The following is a 19,562-nucleotide window of genomic DNA, read 5'->3' on the forward strand; positions in this document are numbered from 1 at the left end:
GGGGGGGGGGGGGGGACTGCAACCGATAGTTTTACGATATACCTCTCTCGCGAGGCGGGTATATATTTATCTGGGTTAATTAATGTCCATTGTTGGAAGTATCCGCGTGGCGCGTTCGCGTCCATTACATTCGTTACGCAACGGACATTGCAGGCCGATTATTGTTATTATTATCACATTTATTATCACCGACATTACCAGCGGATATACCTGCGATTACGATTAATAAGACGGCCGTTCCGCTGTTAACGAGGCGGACGAGCGCTCGCGCGCGCCGCTCTCTCAATCGCTCGCGAGATATTAATTCGACCGCATTAATTAGCTCAGTCTTTTACGCCCGATAATCGCACTCGCTGTTTACCAATGGGACGGACCTTTTGTTCTTGTCAATGCGCGACCGGTCTCTTTCTCTCTCTCTCTCTCCCTACCGTTTTCACTTTCCCCTCGACTTCGACCGATAGGAGACTGCCATTATAATGAACGTTTATCGTTAAAAGCGATTTCCATTAACTGCAGCTCGTCGACCGAGGCGACCTGCTGGGAAAAGTGGGTGTCCATTGAAAACTTTCGTTCGTTCGCTCACTCCCGGCGCGTTTTTGTACAAACGTCGCCGGTCGCGCACCAATAAAGGTGCCACCACACGTATGTCCTTTGATGTCGCCTCTCTCTGTCTCTCTCCCTTTCTGTCCGCCTGCCTGCCTCGTTCTCGCTCTCTCGGAACAACGTGGGCGAATTTAATAAAACAAAAGCGAGCCAGCACTGCAAACTCTTCGTCATGCCTTGAAAAGAAGGCAGTGTTGGTGCACTCGGGGGAAATACTTGACGAGAAAGTAGCGAGCATCTCAAGACGAAGTTAATCTGCCAATTAAGAGCTAGCCGACTTCAAATGTATGACTTTAAAAAGACCTTGAATTTTTCCCCGCGGAGATAGGACATCAGATAAAACGATAGCGGCTTTGATTAACGTCGACTGTCGCGTTAATTTCCGTCGATCGTACAAAAGCTTGACTGATGATGGAATTACCGATGACACAGCGAATAAATGAAATTCGAGGCGCATGTAGCTTTTATCTCGTATCGTCGACTCTCTAACGTCGGCTCCCTATGACCGACTTTTCAAATATTATTAATTACACGTTATAATATAATGTAATTTCCGACGAGTCGTGGTGGTGTCAACGTCACAATGTTCACGTGTTAATCGCGGTGTCGCTATTTGTTGCCGAGAGAAAAAATGAGTAATCTCACGACACATTACAGTAGTTTCCGGCGACAACCACCTTTTTCTGACGACTGTCGCGGCACTCGACGTGTAAATTATTGGTCGCAGACACGAACCCTCGTCGTGTCGCAAGGTGCACCATCGTCGCGCAAATTTGGCAAAGGCGCTTGCGTGCCTCGCTGGTCCCTCTTGGCGAAATATTCGCATCCCTCCTGCCGGATCCGTGAGGATGTGACGTAAAACGGAATAAAAGTCGCCTTACGTAACGGCGTTGCATGCCCGTCGGATTATTTTTCCCGGGCAGGAAAGTCGAAGGTCACGATCGATCTTCAGCCCTGTCGGATCGACTCGCGGAATAGGTCTTGGCATTCGCTCTTGTTTGACTTTCTCACGGATCTGCGTTCGAGAGATACTCCGCGCGCGCGAGAGGATGGATGGATGTGGATGGAGGAGCGCGATGGAAGACGAGGTGAAGGCGAATTTGCACGGTTCAGGAATCGCACGATCGTTCCGAATGAAGCGCCCATGGCGGAACGAGGCATCCAAAGCGAATCGTCGGGCGAACGTTTCCGCGAAAATAATCATCTTTGCGCGTCCAACAACGGAGGAATTCCAAATATACGTTACTTTCGTTCGCACTTGGCACAAACCGGGTCGGCCCGAGTCCGAAATAGAGCTCCTTCCAATGAAACGAAAATCCAAGTTTTTCGCCCGCTCTTAAAGCTCGCCTCGTTAGGCTCTCTTTTTCGCTCAACGACAAATACCTTTGGCGAATCAAGCGAGAGAGATCTTTGAGGAATCTCGACGGAGCTAAAAGTCGCACTTTTGACTTCGAAAATCGCTAGAAAAAGCTACACGGTAAAACAAACATTTTGTATACTTGTGTTAAAATCGACCCTTGTTAAAAATTTTGCGTGAAATTTTTAACATATCCGCCTGTGTCAACATATTGCGTTTGTTATCTCAGTCTTTTGTGCTGGGTCGACATTCAGCATATGTAAGTGTTAAAATAACATATTTTATAATTAAATATCGACTAACATATTATGGATATTAATTCGATGAATTTCCGGCATAATGTTTGTGGTACTTTTCAACATATTTTACCCCGTGCTAACACAAAAATTTGTGTGGACCGTTTGGGACCAGTGAAATGTGTTAAATTTTACAGAATCTCACCGTCTAACTTAATAGATGGAAACTAGAGAAAGAGAAGCAGATGTTCCGGAGCTTTGTTAGATCGTGTCGGCATTTGTGTGCGGTACTGCATCGGAACTCGTATTCGCCAATCGAGAACATTCGCCCGGGAGATTCATCCACGACGATAATAATCGAGCGTGAGCCGCGTAAATTCGCCTTAACATCCGCGAGGGAGTTGCTTTCGCTCGCTCGGTGGTCCCTCCGGTCTTCCCTCTCCGTGAACGATTCCGACTCAACTCGTCCTTCTCGCAGGAGATGTACTGCGATACACGGCATCCTGCGTGGAAAGATTTTACGACCGGTGTCTTACCTTAAATAACTACCTCCGAAGGGAACTGCCTTCGCGCAGTCGGCCCGAACGAGACGCATCCTATTGTTTCGCAAAAAAACGCTTCTCGCGAGCGAACTTCAAATGACCGGAGCGAAGGGAAGATTGGAGAACCACGATGAGGAAGTCGGGGGATGTGAAGTTGTAATTATTTATTAAACGCGATGACGGACTATGAATGCCGGAGTAGATTATACAGGGAGAGGCAATATAATTATTATTATTATTATTACCTTGAATAACTTTGAAAAATAAAAATTCGAAACAATACTAAACGCCGAGATTCTCCATTCCTCACGTTCGACAGGATATGCAGGTTTCATGTAGGACTGAGACTTTGTCTCAGGTGTAAGCTCCCGTTTTTTCTCTTGAACCCGATCCTCGCACGATACATCGTAAGAAAAGTAACATCGCGCGAGGCTATTTACAAATCTGCCAGATTGCACGGCGCAAAAAGTTCCGCCATGTTCCCTATCTCGCGTCCGATAAAATATCGATTGTTTCCTTATCGCGGGCGTTTGATAGATGCTGTGTCAGTCGAGCGATCGTCTACGTGGCGTTTCCAGTTTGGTCAGCGAAGTGCTATCGATCTTCACGTTAGTCATACCAATGAATAATTTCTCGCCTTTAATTCCTACGGAGGGTCGACGACCCGGTTCGCATCCAACTCGTTGCGAGTGGTCCCTCCAACTTCGAATCGCGGCCACACCGTCGCGCTCGCGTCACGAAATATATAATACAGTACGTTAATAATGTAATATGTTCGATGATTTCCATGATACATATATATTTTCCCACGTCAAGGTGCATCCGATATTGCGCATTTCGAATTCACCGGCGGATCCTGCATGAAAACGAATTTGTTCCCTGAGTTTGTGGATTTTTTTCGCGGATCATCGACGACTTTTGAGAGTTTCCTTAAACGGAGGAAAATAATGTTGTAGCGAAATCATCGTTTGCCACTCCGTATTCGTTACGATAAGCAATAAAATTTCCTTCACTTCCCCCGACATTCCCTGTTTTCATAACTTTGACGTATCTAAACTTTAGAACTCACGTGGCTGTCATCTACATTCTACATAATTCGCGTAGACTGAAGGGATTTTCCCCGTAAGTCAAGATTATTGTTATCGTCATCTATGTCGGGCACGAGAGTAAGCGACTTCTGGCGAGGTGCGCGAAATAATTGAAAAAGTTTCGCGCTAATAATCGATACCGACCGTGGAGGCTACTGCTGCCGCTCGACATATGGCCGCGCTTTGTCCTTTGTGGAAACTAAACCCATGATAGAGTTTCTAATATCGGGGCGTTTGGCCGCGCGCCAGAAAGCCCGCGGGAAAACAATGTGCACGCGTTGGCCGTTTTGATAGCCGTCGATAAGACGATTCACGGCTTGAAACAATATCTCCTTCCCGCCGAAAGCCATTCGTAACCGTCGCCGCGATTTGTAAATCACCCCCCGTCCCACCGGCGTTTCACATCCGACGGACAAATTATCCGATCCGAACGACCCACTTATTTTCTCAGCGACGTCCGATCGCTCAGAAAATTCACCCGAGAAGACGGAAGACGGATCGCGGCTCCAAAACGCGGCACATCGCCGATGCTGCCGACGGTAATATCGCGAGAAAATCCAACTATTTTCTAAAAAGAACAAGCAATAAGAAAACTGGCGTCCGGTCGGACGGAAGCCGCCGCAGGTGTTCGAGTGTATTTTTATAAAAAAAAAAAAAATGCTGTTAAAATGCGAACGCGCTAAAAAAAAGCATCGCTTTAAAGGACACGTCGTTATTAATATCGTCGCGGGAGACGCGGAGTGAAAGCGTGCGCGCGGTGATAATCACTTGCCATGACGGCGGTCACGGGATCCTCGCAGCGATATAACCTTGTCGTCGCTAGCTCGCTCGTCTCGTCGATATAATTTATGCTTCGACAAAGCGCCAGGGGTGCAAGGAGGAGGAGGACGGAGTCCGTTCGGAGAGAACGTTAATTTTGCGGCGCCAGAATTACCCGGCGAATGTGTCTCGCGGAGCAGTGTTACGGAAGCGCGCTTTAAATATGCGTGTGTTATTCCCGTTTTAAAAATTTCCCTCTTTCCCTCCCGACTTTCCGCGTGTTTTCCTCGAGCATCTTCGCGCTCGGTATCGCGAGCCTCGAGTCGAGGATAAAGGCCGAGGGTCAAAGAACGCGTACAACAGAACGAACGAATGAGCGAGCACCGTTCGGCCGTGAGCGCGAAAATTCGAATCTACCGAGAAGCTCGCGTACGAAACTCGTGCAATCCGTTACGTAACGATCGGCCGGACGGCTGCTTTCACGATGACATCCGTATACCGCGTCAACGTCGAAACAAAACCAAGCGTTTGTTTGGATTTTGTAATATCCCTTAGCTGACACTCGACTCGCCATGGTACCGGCGATACCCGGTAATAAAGGTGAAACGTTACGCGCCTTACGTAACGTTCGCTTGTATGTACATACGCTCGAAAAGGCGGACTAGAATCTTGAATCGTACATCTTTCTCCTCCTCCTCCTCCTCTCTCTCTCTCTCTTTCTACATAACGAAACACAGGAAGCTTCACGGGTATTTAACGAGCGAGAGGTTATGCAAACCGTGGATACACAATACATACGTGACACTTTTACAGAGTGTATGATCCACTTAGGGATTAATGGACGGACATGCAGCGGGCACGTAAGTGGAAGCTATTAGCGGGAGCAGATGAAATCGAAGCCCGTTATCCGCAATCGAGAACTTCTTTCGGACGGCAGGCGCGCGCGCACCAATTTGTGCGTGAGGTCGGTGTATTTTTAGGCGAAATCGCTTCGAGGAACGGCCGTATCGGACTCGGAGATGTTGCCCCGGCTACTAACAAGCGGTCGCGCTCGCGCTTTAACGACACCGCCTCTACGTCTACGAAGAACCTGTTTACGCGCCTTTACTTGCCCGAGAGGCAAGCGCCAGCTTGCGATGTCAGGGCAAACGTGTACGTGGCGCGCGACTCGTGCGCCACTTTATTCCTTTGGTATAAAGCTTAACGGGAGAAAGTCGCGAACGGGGGGAGCAAAGATCGAGAATGAAAATTCAATCGCGCTCGAGTTATTAACCGATCACGGCGGAATGCAAACAAGGCTCGCCTTATTTTTTTCCGATACTTGAATTATACTCAATTCGATATTCCGAACGCTTGAGTCAGGGCAACGTAAGGGCCCGTCATACCGCGTCGAGATCAAACAGAATAATATTCCTCGAAATGACCGGTTTCTTCGTGTCCGATTGCGACTTTCCTTTCCCGCCGAGTACGAAATTCCTCGCCACCGGGGAACTCCGGCGGTATGAAATGATTGTTGCGCTTCTTCGGGAAATTTATGAGCGTCGGGCCGAGGTTCACCTTCCGCGGCGGCCGCGCGCGCCAGTCAATTTGTAGCTTTTGGACTGCGCGCGCGCGCGCGCCTTAAAACCCCCACGGTATTTCCATTAACCGGAGTTACTCCCCGTTATCGGAGCGCGCGTCCGAGAAGCGACGCTGTCGGGTCGCGGCTTTCGTATCGGGGAATTATTAGCGCCGAATGCGAGGCTAAATGAAGGAGAAGGAAGGGGAAATAGTTCTCGGGCAAATCGCGGAATTTTCCGCGATATTTTCGCATGCCCGACGCGAATGCGCGTATAAATAGGTATGTTCTTCTTAGCTCAATTGGGTCGTCTTTAGAGTGAAATCAGGGGGGTAAGGGGGTGAGATGACGACCTTGACGTGCGTCGATTTTACCTGCATCATCTTACGCACATGATAGATATATATCATCGTATCCCATAGTCGCTACATCGATTTATGTAATTAAAAGATATTGCAATATGAGAAATGAAATATATTCATGCATTCTTCGATATGCAATATATGATAGTTTTATAGAGAGAAAATAGAAATATCACAAAATTATACACGGCCATTCAAAATACACTTCTTATTATATTATTTATTATCGTCGACAGATCGAAGCGAAATTACAACAGATTACTTATCATTATCAAAAGCCTCCGACGAATTGATCACCGACTTGTCATTTATTATTAACTGAAAAAATTAACAAATCGTCATCGTACCGCCCTTTCCCCTATACGATTTAACGTTGAAGGGAAAAGGAACGAAATTTCAGCGCAGCACTGGCTCAGCCGAGGAGAACAGACTTCGCGCGCATTCCGGCTCGCCGATTTTACACACTTTGACCTACGATTTCGCGTGTATCGCGATTCGATCGACCTCCCCGCCCCCTCCGTCGTCGTGTGCCTTGCATATCCTGACATTCCTGTCGCGCGTTCAAGCTCCTCGTATCCCTCTCGCGCGCGAACGATGGTATCTGCGGCACCGGGCGCGCTGCGCCTGTGTCGCGTGAGAGCGTCTGAAACGGGGGAGTTCCGGACGTTTGTGCGCACGCACACCGAAAAAGCCGATCTCCGCCGTGCTCTGCGGCGCGGCCGGCGAAAATGGAAGTGGCACTCACGCCACGTTACTCCCGAGTAGCTCGACAGCGCGTTATCGATATATCCCTGTCTTTTGTACCGTCACGACAGTCGCCCCGTTCTCGCCCTCTTTGTCCCGCGCGCCGCGTTATTCCGGCTGTGAGACACGAACATTTTGTATTTGGGTCGAACGTAACCTGCGTGCGCCGTCGGGAAAACGTCGGAATTCGGGACACGGAGGGGGAAATTCCGCCGGAAACGCTGTTGCCCGTCCTCACTTTTCCGGGATCCGACTGTTGTTTCGGTCGGGAGATGCGACGCCTTGAGAAATGGATCTCGGGTCGATTCACTTAGCGTCAATTAGGCGTTGCAAAGCTGGTACTAGAAGAGTCATACGTTGTAAGATACACCAGGAGACAATGAGACAACGGGAAATGTTATAAAGAGACAGACTAACATGTGTGAGTGCGCTACAGATGCTATTGTGTTATTTTAGCTGAGGCTTTTCTTATACATTTGTTACAGTTTGTTAAATCACGTCATTTGACACGATCGGACGTGCTAACTTATAATTTAACACGATTAAACGTTTCAAATGGCGTAACCTGAAACAACAAGAAACACGTAACAAGAGCTTTAATCAAACGTGTCATTTTTTAAAGCGAAGTCTATAAAAGTAACCTATTTGGATTTACAGTGTAGTCGCAACAGGAAACTGGTCAGTCTCACTTGATACACGTAGATTTGAATTTGGAATTAAATCTGAGTTTTTTAAATTAAACTACACGATATTCATCAATCGGGAGAATGTAATGTAATTGGGTTATATTGGGATTACCTAACCGCGTATAATTGATTTATTATTTATTGATTATTGATTGATTTGCACGTGAGCGAAACAATACGCCAAATTAGTAAGCTGTCGCCGCAATAGCTTTGCGTCAATGTCCGAAAGCAAACGTGTACGGTTATAAAATACCGGTAACTTAATTATAATACGTACTAAAGTTATTATGCCGGCCTGTGTACCTGTCATTACACTTGTAATCGCGATTCAACTGGAAAACCCACGTCTAACTCTAAACTCAGATTTGAATGTCCCACGTGAGACAAGTTTCAAATAATGACTATTAACTGGGACCATAGAGAGGCCGTGAGAGACTCTTCGTGCAGCAGCCAAGTAACAAAACAGGTGTGCGTTAGTTAGTAGGAAGGACGGAACGGGATAAACTGCCTCTGCATATTGCTTCGAAATGTATTTTGCTAATAAACCTTATTTTTAAGAAGAGAAACCTATTATATATAATTAAGAATTATATAAACTCGCAATTTAAAGTTACGAACAAATGTCCTTTCTCGGTCATTTCAAACAGCCAAGTAATAAAACAGATGTGCGTTGGGCCATCTCCAGGACGGAAAAAGAAAAAAGAGCAGAGAGAAACATCCACGAAAGGACCCACCCCTCTCTCCCTTCCATTCTCGATACTCAAATCGCGGCGGCGGAACCGGCGAACCCGGATAATCCGTCACACGAGCGACGTCGTCGTCGGGGCTCGCCCGATTCCTAACGGCACAACGTGAACTCTCGTCCGCCGTGCTTCGATATTAGAAATTTCATGAGCGGACTGTGAAGCTCGACGAAAGAAAGGCGTCCACAATGGCCGTCGTGGAGTTTCTGTGCCACGGATACTCGAACTCTGAGTCACTCTCGACTACTCGCTCGCTCGCTCTCGCATTGTGCTCTTTCACCTATCGGCGTATTGGTGCCCAAACTGGCCGCCGCGAAAATACAAAGCAAAAACGGGGGAAAACCGGGGAGGGATGAAGAGGGAGGAGGAACACCCGTGTGTCCTCGTCCGCTACGTAAGGCGGAACAATCCGCGAAAGAGCGCGCCTTTTATAGACGTCGAGAGCAACGTCGAGTCCAAAGTTCGAGCCGCCACTCGAGGAACGAGAGTACCGAAAGGAGCGCGTCGAGTTTGGGAACCTCTGCGCTAACGGCTTTAAGATCTCGAGGCAGCGATTCCCGCCGGCACGGAGGAAAGGAACGACGCCGGGCTCGATCGGGGATAATGCCCGCTCCTCGCAGTCATCGTTGCGAGTGCGTGACCCGCGTTTCGCAACGGCCGACGACGCGATTCATAGCCAATCGCGCGCACCAAGAGAGAAAGAGAAAGAGAGAGAGAGAGAGAGAGAGAGAGAATGGACCTACGCGGGCCGACGGATCGACGAACGCGAAATAATAGTATCAAGCGTGACTGATCGACAATCGGACCGACGGGGTGGGTAATTTGCCGGGAAATATTCGCCGATCCGTCACGCTCGTGCGCGGAAATACCGGTGGGAAATGTCGTCGACGGGCTAATTCGTCCATTCCCCGTCTCTTCTTGAAAAAGACACTTGATGTGAGTATTAATCTGAAGTGATACGACCGCAACCAATGTTAACACGTTGACCACCATGGGGAGGGGGGAGGCACCAGTGATCGATGCGTCTCGTTAATTTACATATAAACCGATCGCACAGATAATAAATGAAATATGTAGCTAACGGAGAGCCGATGGAACGAGCTGGCGGATATACGCGTCATGAATTGCATTTATTTGCTGCAATTGTATATTCAGTGGGATTCAAACTTTAATGAAGTATTGAAATAATCAATGAGAAACGGCAGTCAACGAGTGTTACTTGTTTTCTCATAAGGTTCTTGGAGAGCGAGCTCCTCTGAAGTGATGATAAAGGCGTTATCTATTTATCTATTCCTGAAGAAGATACTTTCTTCCTTTGCACATGGAACACGTGACGTGGGCGCGCGCGTTCGGAAATTGCTCTCCGGGCTGGGAAAGTCGCGTATCATGAGGGAGCGAAACCGATGTCGCTCGAAGGAGAAATCAGACCGCGTCGATCGCACGCGAACCGCCTCGCGAGTCGCACACACGCGAGGGATCCTGGGCGCACGGCCGGGATAAACAGGGTGTTTGGTGGTTTCGGTGATCGGGGGGATCCATATTTCGCCGGAATCGCATTATGAAAATGCTTTCTCTCTCTCTCTCTTTCTCTCTTTTCCTCTCTTCCACGAGCCCCGAGGAAAGAGAAAGAGTTCACCATTTCTCCGTAACGTAGCGGCGGGAAATGCGATCAATATTCCGAATGCATTGAATGCAAGTTGAGGAAGGTTTTTCATCTCTCGCGCAAAATTTGACTTTCTTTGAATGAAGAATAGTACTCGACATTTCCGATAAAAATGGCAATCCGACAAGAGTGGAAAGACCCGAGTCGAAATGCTATAACATATTCCAAACCCTAGTAAACTTAACATTTCAATCAAGAATATTAAATTAAAACGAAAATTAGATCATACTTCAATTAAGCAAATTTAACTTTACTTCGACAAAGTTTTGTAATATTTTGGAAAAGAGAACGAATGCTTCACTTAGTAGTCTCCAGAGTACGTGATGAGCGTATTTTTAGACTATTATCAGAAAATATTTCTCGTTATAGATAACCATTGCTTAAGAGAAGGATAGTAAACTGAGTAAATTGCTTTTCTTAGCAGTAGAACTATATTTTTCTCTGCGTGTGTAGTAACGTTCGCTAAGAAAAATAATTCTCCCGACTATAACTTTTCGCACCAACGCGATTACAATTACAAACGCCAAACATAGTTTTCTCAGTGTGTAGAATTAAGGGTTTAAACACGGGGCCGAAATTCCGACTCGGCTGGCCCCGCTTTATCCGAGAGGGAGTCATTCCCAGGTGGGAATTCCTCCTCGTGTTCTAGCGATCGTCGGTTCCTTCTTCCCGATTATCTCGCTAATTAATAAACGCGCGGTGCATCGTGAGAAAAAGGTGGGCACACTTCAGCGGATTTGATCGCGCCCCGTTCTGTGCGGATCCGCACGCTGAAATGTGGCTCGCGTAACGGAGAAATACGCGAGCGCGGTATCTACGAATCCGATCTAGCCGGCGAGGATCTACGGCGTTGTAAATATAGATATGCGCGGATACACGGGGACTCGCGCGCATAACGGACGCGGTGGATATAGATACAGTTTAGCCCCCGTTCGACACTTTGACGTATGGTATTAGCGTCAGTTCTTTTCTATCCCGGCCCGGTAAACGGAATATCTTATGTCACTTAAGAGCAAGCCGTCATTATGCAGAGCCGGCTCGCACAATGTACGCCAGTCGCATCAGCAAATGCTCTCTCTCTCTCTCTCTCTTACACACACACACATGTGCGCGCGCGTCAAGCCGTCGGCTGAAGTGGGCTTAATGATATAAACCGTATCTTTCTATAATAGAGCCACGCGAGAACGATATCGCGCGGCTATCGTTACCACAGAATTTTTGCGCCTCTCAGCACATTCGCGACCGCTCACGCAGCGCTTCGTGATTTTTTCACCCAAAATCGCTGCTTGATTGTTAGCTTGAGATAAGTGTCACGTGAGGTAAAATTCTTCCGGCTGCAGCTGTTGCGACGTCAAATGTTACACATATAAAAGATTTATGCGATAAATTTATAGATATGTATAAATCTCTGTGTATATACTGTATACTACATATATATATATACTCTGTATAACCTATATACCAATATACATATATGCATGTGTGACACGTGAATCATTTATAAGAGAAATATTAAATTCTATTCTCACATGAATTGAATTTTGCTTCCAATTTTTGTTTCAGCAATTTATCATTTCTTTAACAGCTGTACTTATTACAATTTCGAGTAATGAGCGACTCAACGCCTGATATGTGGAAGCACATTTCTAACTTTTTGGCAGAGACTCTCTTTGCGGCTTTCAGCTTTAGGATCACGACCACAGGAGTGTCAATGAGAAATGGCCGAAAAGGTCAGAAGAATATCGCACGGAAATGGTTTTGGCAACGTGCTGACAGCTTTAACGTAACGAGCCAATAACTTGCGCGGGCAATAAATTACGAAGAGTTTACTGTACGCGAACAACAATTCGAGCGTCTAACGACCGTCTTAAAATTCATCTTCAGATGCTGTGCTACGGCTACAAAGTTTCACCCGAGAATGAACTTAAGACTGTCTTAACTATAAGATCTAGCTGTAAACATCGCACGGAGAAAAATTCCTTGCTCGCACAGCGAGTCGCCAGCCATTATAGAGAAAACAAAGAGATTTATAACACGGAAGATATCGAATTTTACCGTTGTAGCAAAAGACAGCAATAAAATTTAATTGACACAGCCAAATTGCCGTCCGTGTATCCAGCAGATAGCAATGAATATTCTCAACAAATCCTTTCGCTGTCCAAACAAATATTCCCGCCGTCACCGTAGTAACGAACGATTTGCCGCGCCGGCAAAAAATTTGCCTCCGTGCGGCGCACGGATGACACCTGTCACCCGCGCGAGCACTGTAGAATTAAAGAAGCAGCGCCGGAGAGACTCGCGTACCTTCGTTATCGTCCACGAAGCGATCTCACGCCGAGGCGCATCGTCCGGTTCGGCACGAGCGCGCGGTCAGCCGCGCAGCGAAGGTATCCAATTTTAGCGATCTCCGTCTCCCCGCTGCACAGTCTCAGTGTCGGATGGCACTCTCGCGTCGGAATAACTCGCGGTGCACCGCGACCGACTCACTCGAGTCGCTGTTGCTCTTCACTCTCCCTCTCCACACGAGCGCGCGCACCCACACGCACAACCAGATAGACGGACGGCCAAGTAGAGACGGAGCGTTCTTTCCTTCCGTTCGATAACCGAAAGTCGCCTCACCTGTCGCGATCACTTCGGTTCGATCGACGATTGATAACGAGAACGCTTATCGCGAATCCGACACGTGTGTGTGTCCCTCTCTCACTCTTCGCCTCGTAACAAAGCTCGCGACGCGCGCGCGCGCGTAGGAGCGGACCGCGCGGATGCCGAACGCCGACTACTCCAGTTCCTTCGGCGACCACGGGGAGGGAGGTCGCACCCCGCGACGGACTCGTCACCTGATCGGGCGGCCGGCCCGAGAGCGCGCGCGCGTCTTTCTCTTTCCCTTCTTCTCACTCTCTTTCTCTCCCTCTCGCGCCACCGCGAGTGGGACACACGGAAACTTCCGCCGCCGCCGCGCACACAGTCGGTCACGTGTCTCGCGCTGCCGAGGGCGCGCGCTCCGGATTCCCCACAGCTGACCGACCGGCGCCGTTCGTCGAACTTCAACGCGTGACGTACCCGCGCGAGAGATCGATCGATCGCTCGCTCGCCGAAGCGCACGGGGCCGCGATCGAAGGGGGATCGTCGAAGACGCGCCAGGCAACGAGCGAAACGACACGCTGCACAGTCCCGAACCGTCTGAGCGCCGATGCGGGATCGCGAGCGAGCGAGCGACCCTCTCGCGACCGCTTCCGTCGGCGCCGACGCGCGCCACCAATCGCTACGCGCCCTGCTCCTCCCACCTCGCCGGGTCACGGTCCAATAGCGGAGGGGTACCAATGGCCGGCGAAGGACACCTATCGCCGCGCGGCTTCGAGCGACCGCGAGAGCGCCGATAACGCATCCAGGCGCGTCGCCAGCCGAAGCCGCTCGCTTTCTTCCGTCAAGGCGAGTTCTGTGCGCGTGCTCCCCCTCTCCCCCCCCTCTCTTTTTCTCCCTTGGTCTCTCTTTCGCGCCGGTGGCCCGAGATTTGAAAGTAAGCGCGCGCAGATCCGGCACACCGCGGCCGATCGGCGTGATTTATCGCGGAGAGCCGAATGCGCGAGAACGAGATAAGCGGATATTACACCGTTAACGAGTCGAAGGGGGTCAAACGTGAAGGGTCCGTCGCGCTTTCGAAAAATTAGCGACTCCGTGCGACGCCGGATCCCGAGTGGGTGTGCGCCGAGGAAATTTATCGATCAGTCGTTTTCGTAGCGAAAGACGCGCGGTTACTTCGATAGGCGGGCGGTGGTGTTAGATAGCACAGGTGAATGTACTGCGCCGCGTTGCGGAGGTAACGGATAGCGAATCAACGTCGTTGATTCGCAGGAGGGTGTATCGAAAAACGCGATCGCGAGAGATGAATATTGCGCAACCTTCTCCTTTCCTCCCCTCCTCCCTCTCTCTTGGCTTGCGTATCGGTCCCGTTCGCGAGCGGGACCGACGCATCGCACGGGAGTTTTAATTCCAGAGCGCGGCTACCATGAAGGACACGATAGTTTCGACTTTATCTGCTTACCCGAAAGCAGGGCGTGAAAAGTTTGCGGTGTTCCTTATCTCGTCGCCGCGCTACACTCGACGAACGGTGTGGTCGGCGGTCCGCCGTATTTCGGCGAGCGTGCGAAGCGGCCGAGTTTCTCTCCCGTTGGAGAATTGAAAAATCGTTTATCGCCAAGTAAATAGGATTCCCTTCGCGCTTCCGCTCGCGCCGTATCTCCCTTCAAGTATCGCACGCTGCGATACTTATTCCCCCCCTCCCTCCCGCCATTGTTTCGGAAAACGTTCGTTGTTTTGGGAAGATGCGTAACAACAGCGGCGAGCCGATTCGTCGTCTCCCCGAAGAGCCGCTCTCGCTAAACTCTCGCCGCGAACTTCTTTTATCTCGAATAGCAAACCGAGGCAACTACCCTGGCGCTTAACTTTCGTTAAGGCGAAGTCGCCAACTTCGTCGAGCCGACCGCCGGGATTAACGCCGCGCGACGACGTTCCTTTGTATAATAACCGTGGACCGTTCTTCACATAAAATTTTTCATCCGCGCAACGATGGTGTCTCAATTTTCCGCTTTCGTCGTTTTCAGCGTCAAAATACGTTCTTTCGAATACTCGAATTTAGCAAACCAAATATATCGCATTTATTACTTCAAGGTGGCGTGAAAATTAAATCCGCAGGATTATAGATTCAAGGGAAACGTTGAGTGCAATATCGCCGAAGCGAGTTTTCACTGTCGAGTCTGTCTGAATGGACGCAAATTGTCCTCGAGGGCGTGAAAATTTCGCGACTCAGGGCCCCTATTTTTTAAACGATTACGTATACGTATAAGAGTCGTTGCGCAGCTATTTAACGATGCAATTGTAACCGTGCAAAAACACATATATACACAACCACTTCAAGAACAGGAGCTCAGGTAAAAACCTCCAACAGGAATCTTCCTTCCTGCGGCCGAGTTTTCGTCTGGTCCCCAGGCAGCAGAGAATTCAGTCACACCAGCGGAGTTGTTCTCTCCGTGCACGCATACGCACACACGCGCGAGCACGTCGAGGCAGTGTCAAAACTTCGAGTATTTCACATCCGTCGCGTAATCGTCGAAGAACGAGACGTAACTCGTTATGTCGATAATAAATACCACGGACGTCGCGTCCGCCATTCCCTGTCGTCACGATTCCGCGCGATCGGCGATACATTCCCGTTAATGATCGCCACCTTTCCCAGTCACTCGCTCTCTCTCCCTCTCTCTATGCATATCGTTTGCAATCGCGGGTTGGCCTGTGCGTACACCGTGTATACGCGTGCACGTGAGAATATTGATTCCGCCGTGTCAGCTGCTTGCTCGCTTGTCTGCCCGCCTGCTTGTGCTCGCTGCTCGTGGCTTGGTTACCCTACCGCATTCTAACCTACATTCGCGTGCTCCGCCACGCGGCCGCGCAGAACCTACCGACTAGGATATCTCGTCGACGATTACAAGCGCCCGGCACGGAGCCTCCCAATGTCGAGGATTTGTCGGCGAGACGGGTTACGCGCGATATTCCTGCCCGTCCTAATTGCAACCCTCTCGTGCACAACTCGTGCGCAACTCTGTGTCTATTAACCCTTTCGTTAACGAGCAAGATCGTGAAATTACTGCAGAATAGCTTTCCCTTCAGTCGCGTTTCAATGCGCGAAAAATTATATACCGTGGTCAGTTGAATCTCGGCAGTCGATTCGAACTCGGTTAAAAGGCCAGTATTCCATTCTATCATCGCCAAGAATTGACGATTACAAGTACATACCGCGCACGAATAAACATTGCTGATTTTAAGTATTTCATAAGTTTTATACATAGGAAAATATATATCACGGATTCTCATCACAAGCATCGGACTTGTTCAAAATATATTCTGAATCCCGGCAAATCTAGCACTTCGATCGGGAATATTAAGTTAAAAGGAAAATCGAGTTCGTTTGAATTGACCTAATTTAACCTTTCTTCGATAAAGTTTTATAATATTCTTGAAAAGAGAAATTCTTCTTTTACTAACGAGCTTTTTTTTCAGAAATGCTGTTGGATCAATAGAATCGCCAGCGTATGCGCATAATTGGAGTAAATCGTCTTGACTCGGTAACATTATCATTGAAAATAACACACCGCATATTGTTTCAGTAACTCAAGTATCACTCCCAACGATATCGCTATTGAATTAAAAAAAGATTTGCTCCAATTACGCACGCTGCTGGAAATCCTACGGATTCAACAGCACTTGCACCCGTGTACCTTCGGTTTAGCGTTAAATAACTTTTGACGATACAAAATAACAATAACAATAATATAATACAAGGCGTCTTTGTACATGGTAAATGTGTATCGTCGTAAGTTACTTTCGCGCTCGATCGCAATCGCGATGTTAAGAATCGAAGACGTGGGCGGCGTCGTGAGGCTAATCGGAGGCGAGCCCCGAGCTAAGTACTCCGACGCTATGTAGCGGAGAGCGGCGGATTGATAATGGTACCGGGGGCATAATTGCGCCGCTGCATAATTGCGGAAGCGAGAGATCACTTCCGACGCGACCCGCTGGGAATCGCTTAATGCTTCCTTAACGGGAATCCCATGCGGGCGGGGTCGCAGCGCGCTATTCTTTATCTAGATAAGCGCGCCGCGCTGCACGCGCGCGAACCTCAATAGCAAGAGACGTCCAATAACGTGGCCGGTAAATGCGCCCAATAACGTACACTGTCACGCGAGTGAAGCCACGTTAATCCGTTTAAGCCGCATCGGCCCGGTACGCGCGTATCCCTTGACCGTAAAGGCTGCGTTTGCTCACAAAGATAATGAACACGTGGGGGAGGATAGACGAGCTCGGCCGTTTCGGCGTGCCGATGGCCCGCGTTTCCACTCGATTACGATTATTAACCACTTGTCCGATCGCTCCCCCCGGGCGCTGTTCACGCTCCGCGTTCGATTCATTCGCTGCCATCGGACTGGGCGATCTGTTTTTACGCGGCCGAGCAGTGCAGGCATCTCGCCTGACGATGCTAACCACCTATCTAGCAACGCACGCTGGTTGCAACGGCGACACCACCATCACTGCCAGCGGGCCGGCGTAATTAAGGCGAAATACTTTTAGCGACGATCGTTAACCCATTAAAAGCCGCTCCCGCTAGTTCGTTAACTTTAATCGCTGTTTTATGGATTCCTCGTCCCCCTCCTCGTCTCTTTCTCCCTCTCTCTTTTTCCCTTTCTCTTTCTCGCTCGCTCTTTCCAGTTGTACTAGTTTCAGAAAAAGACAAGCGATCGGTTAAGTTATAACGTCCGAGTTTAAGCGTAGTTCGTAAAAGCGACCGTAAAGCGTTTAAACACTCGCGGGACGAAATGCCGACGCGTTCCAATTTCTTAAAATGGCAAGCGCAGCTCTCGCGTTCCTTCCCGGCTGTAATAGCTCCGGCCGTGATAGGCCCCCCCCCCTCCCCCGCGTATTGAAGCGCGGACGGGGCCGGAGAGAGGCAAACAGAATCTCACGTTTCGTCCCCCCGCCCGCCACTTGCCGGGCCGTTTCGAGTCCATCTTCCTCGGCAAATATTTGGTTGATCCTTTCTTTTCAATTTTGCAATATCGCGAATAACAGCCCCTCGCGACCGAGTCTCCTGAAAAATTCGGGAGTCCCGTTTACCGAAGAGTAACCGGGGAGAGCGCACATTCCCATTGTTCGCAGCCTTGCCGAGCCTCGTTTGAGTCTTCGGGCCACTGCTAAATTTCCAACACCGACGCGAAACACGTGCCCGCATTATCGACGGAGAGGAAAATTCTACCTCGAGTCGCCTTCCCCAAGTTGCTGGAGTTCGTGCGCGGTTAAGGGCCGGCGGTGAGTTCCGGAACGCGTTCTTGGATTCGCGTCCAGCCGATGGGTAAAAAGTTAATGCACGTGCTACGGACGTTATTCCGGAAACATTGGCGCAAAAGCGTGAAACCCGGCCCCCTTTGTTTCTAGGCACGCTCGCTGATCTCGAACGGACGCATTGACCCGCTCAAAAGTACCGTTCTCTAATTGAGGTGAACGCGGAGCCCGTGAAAAAAAGTAACAAACACCAAGGCGGAGGAGCAGGAGGGAGAAAGAGAATCGGAATTGATAGTTCCGGGCGTCGGGGGCGAGAAAAAGCGACGGCATGAAAGTCCTCCGGTTTTTAGGGCCCGCTCCGACTTCGGGAGATCGCGGTAAGAGCGTGCAATATGTCGCGATTGGGGTGCAATCTTATCGGGTTTATCGGAGACCACCAGCCACAACTGTGAAAGATCGATACTCCGTGAAATCGGAAAATTCCTCGAGAAATACCGCGACGATTCTCACGTAGGACGAAACGCGCTCGTAATTGTCGCGATATCGCGACATCGCGAAAATAAGATTGCCCGATTTCTCTTTTCCTTTCTCGCTTCTTTTTCTCCCTTTTCGTACTCTCTCTCTCTCTCTCTCTCTCTCTCTTTCTCTCCTCCGCTGTTCCATTTACCAAGAAACAAAATTTCGACGTTCTCGCCAGCCAACGGGTTGGAATCGGGGAAGAAGGTGCGGAATTGGCGGCGAATCGTGAATTCGTTTTACTTAATGCGGAGAAGCGCGGACTACGAGAGATACGCCCTTCTCGTGAAAGCGACGTTACGTTTTACGTTCGGGCTTTAATGGGTTAATACGCTACAACGAAAGGGTTAACCGAACGTCGAGAGGACAAAGCGAGCGGTCGAAGGATTACGTAAGTTTACATAATTTGACCGGACGTGACTATCGTCCGTGGCTCCGCTCGTTCGATCGCGGCTCTCCGCGCGAGTCGCACAGCCCGTCGATGCAACAGCGATGCGAGGACGCTCGAGAATCGATCTCGTTCCGTGTCGCGATTTGCTCGTCGAATGTAACGCAGTTCGAGTCGAAATTTGGATGCCACTTGGACGCTCTTAAGAATAACTTGCGCCTACTTAGATGGCCTACAGATTAATGAAAAAAACTTACTTTGACGATATTGGCATTAATTAGCTTCTCTCTTGAATTTCTAATTCTACAGATTAATCGGATTTTTTAAATTTTAGTTTCTTTAAGTTTTAACGCCACCTTGGACAACCTAATTCAATACTCACCTTCAACTTATTTTGACGCTGAAACAGCGAAAAAAGAACACCGTCGGAGTTAAAGTGGGAGTAAATTATATCATTAGAATTGAAATTGAATCTATTTCGCTATCT

At 49.1% G+C, this 19,562-nt stretch overlaps 1 protein-coding gene across 4 annotated transcripts in view; it reads right to left on the minus strand.

Annotated features, from left to right (window-relative positions):
* LOC106746746 (serine/threonine-protein kinase tricorner) overlaps nucleotides 1–19,562 on the minus strand; it is a 65,289-nt gene that overhangs the window by 30,325 nt on the left and 15,402 nt on the right. For 2 of the 4 annotated variants that reach the window (XM_014623720.1, XM_014623730.1), the window contains exon 1: nucleotides 12,646–13,511. The exons of the other annotated variants lie outside the window; for them this stretch is intronic. The gene's annotated coding sequence lies outside the window, so the exon portion shown is untranslated. Of the gene's footprint in view, nucleotides 1–12,645; nucleotides 13,512–19,562 lie in introns of those variants that run through there. 4 annotated transcript variants of the gene reach the window in all.

Source organism: Dinoponera quadriceps, unplaced genomic scaffold (genome assembly GCF_001313825.1).
Source record: "Dinoponera quadriceps isolate SergipeBrazil2010 unplaced genomic scaffold, ASM131382v1 scaffold192, whole genome shotgun sequence".
Classification (NCBI taxonomy): Eukaryota; Metazoa; Arthropoda; class Insecta; order Hymenoptera; family Formicidae; genus Dinoponera; species Dinoponera quadriceps.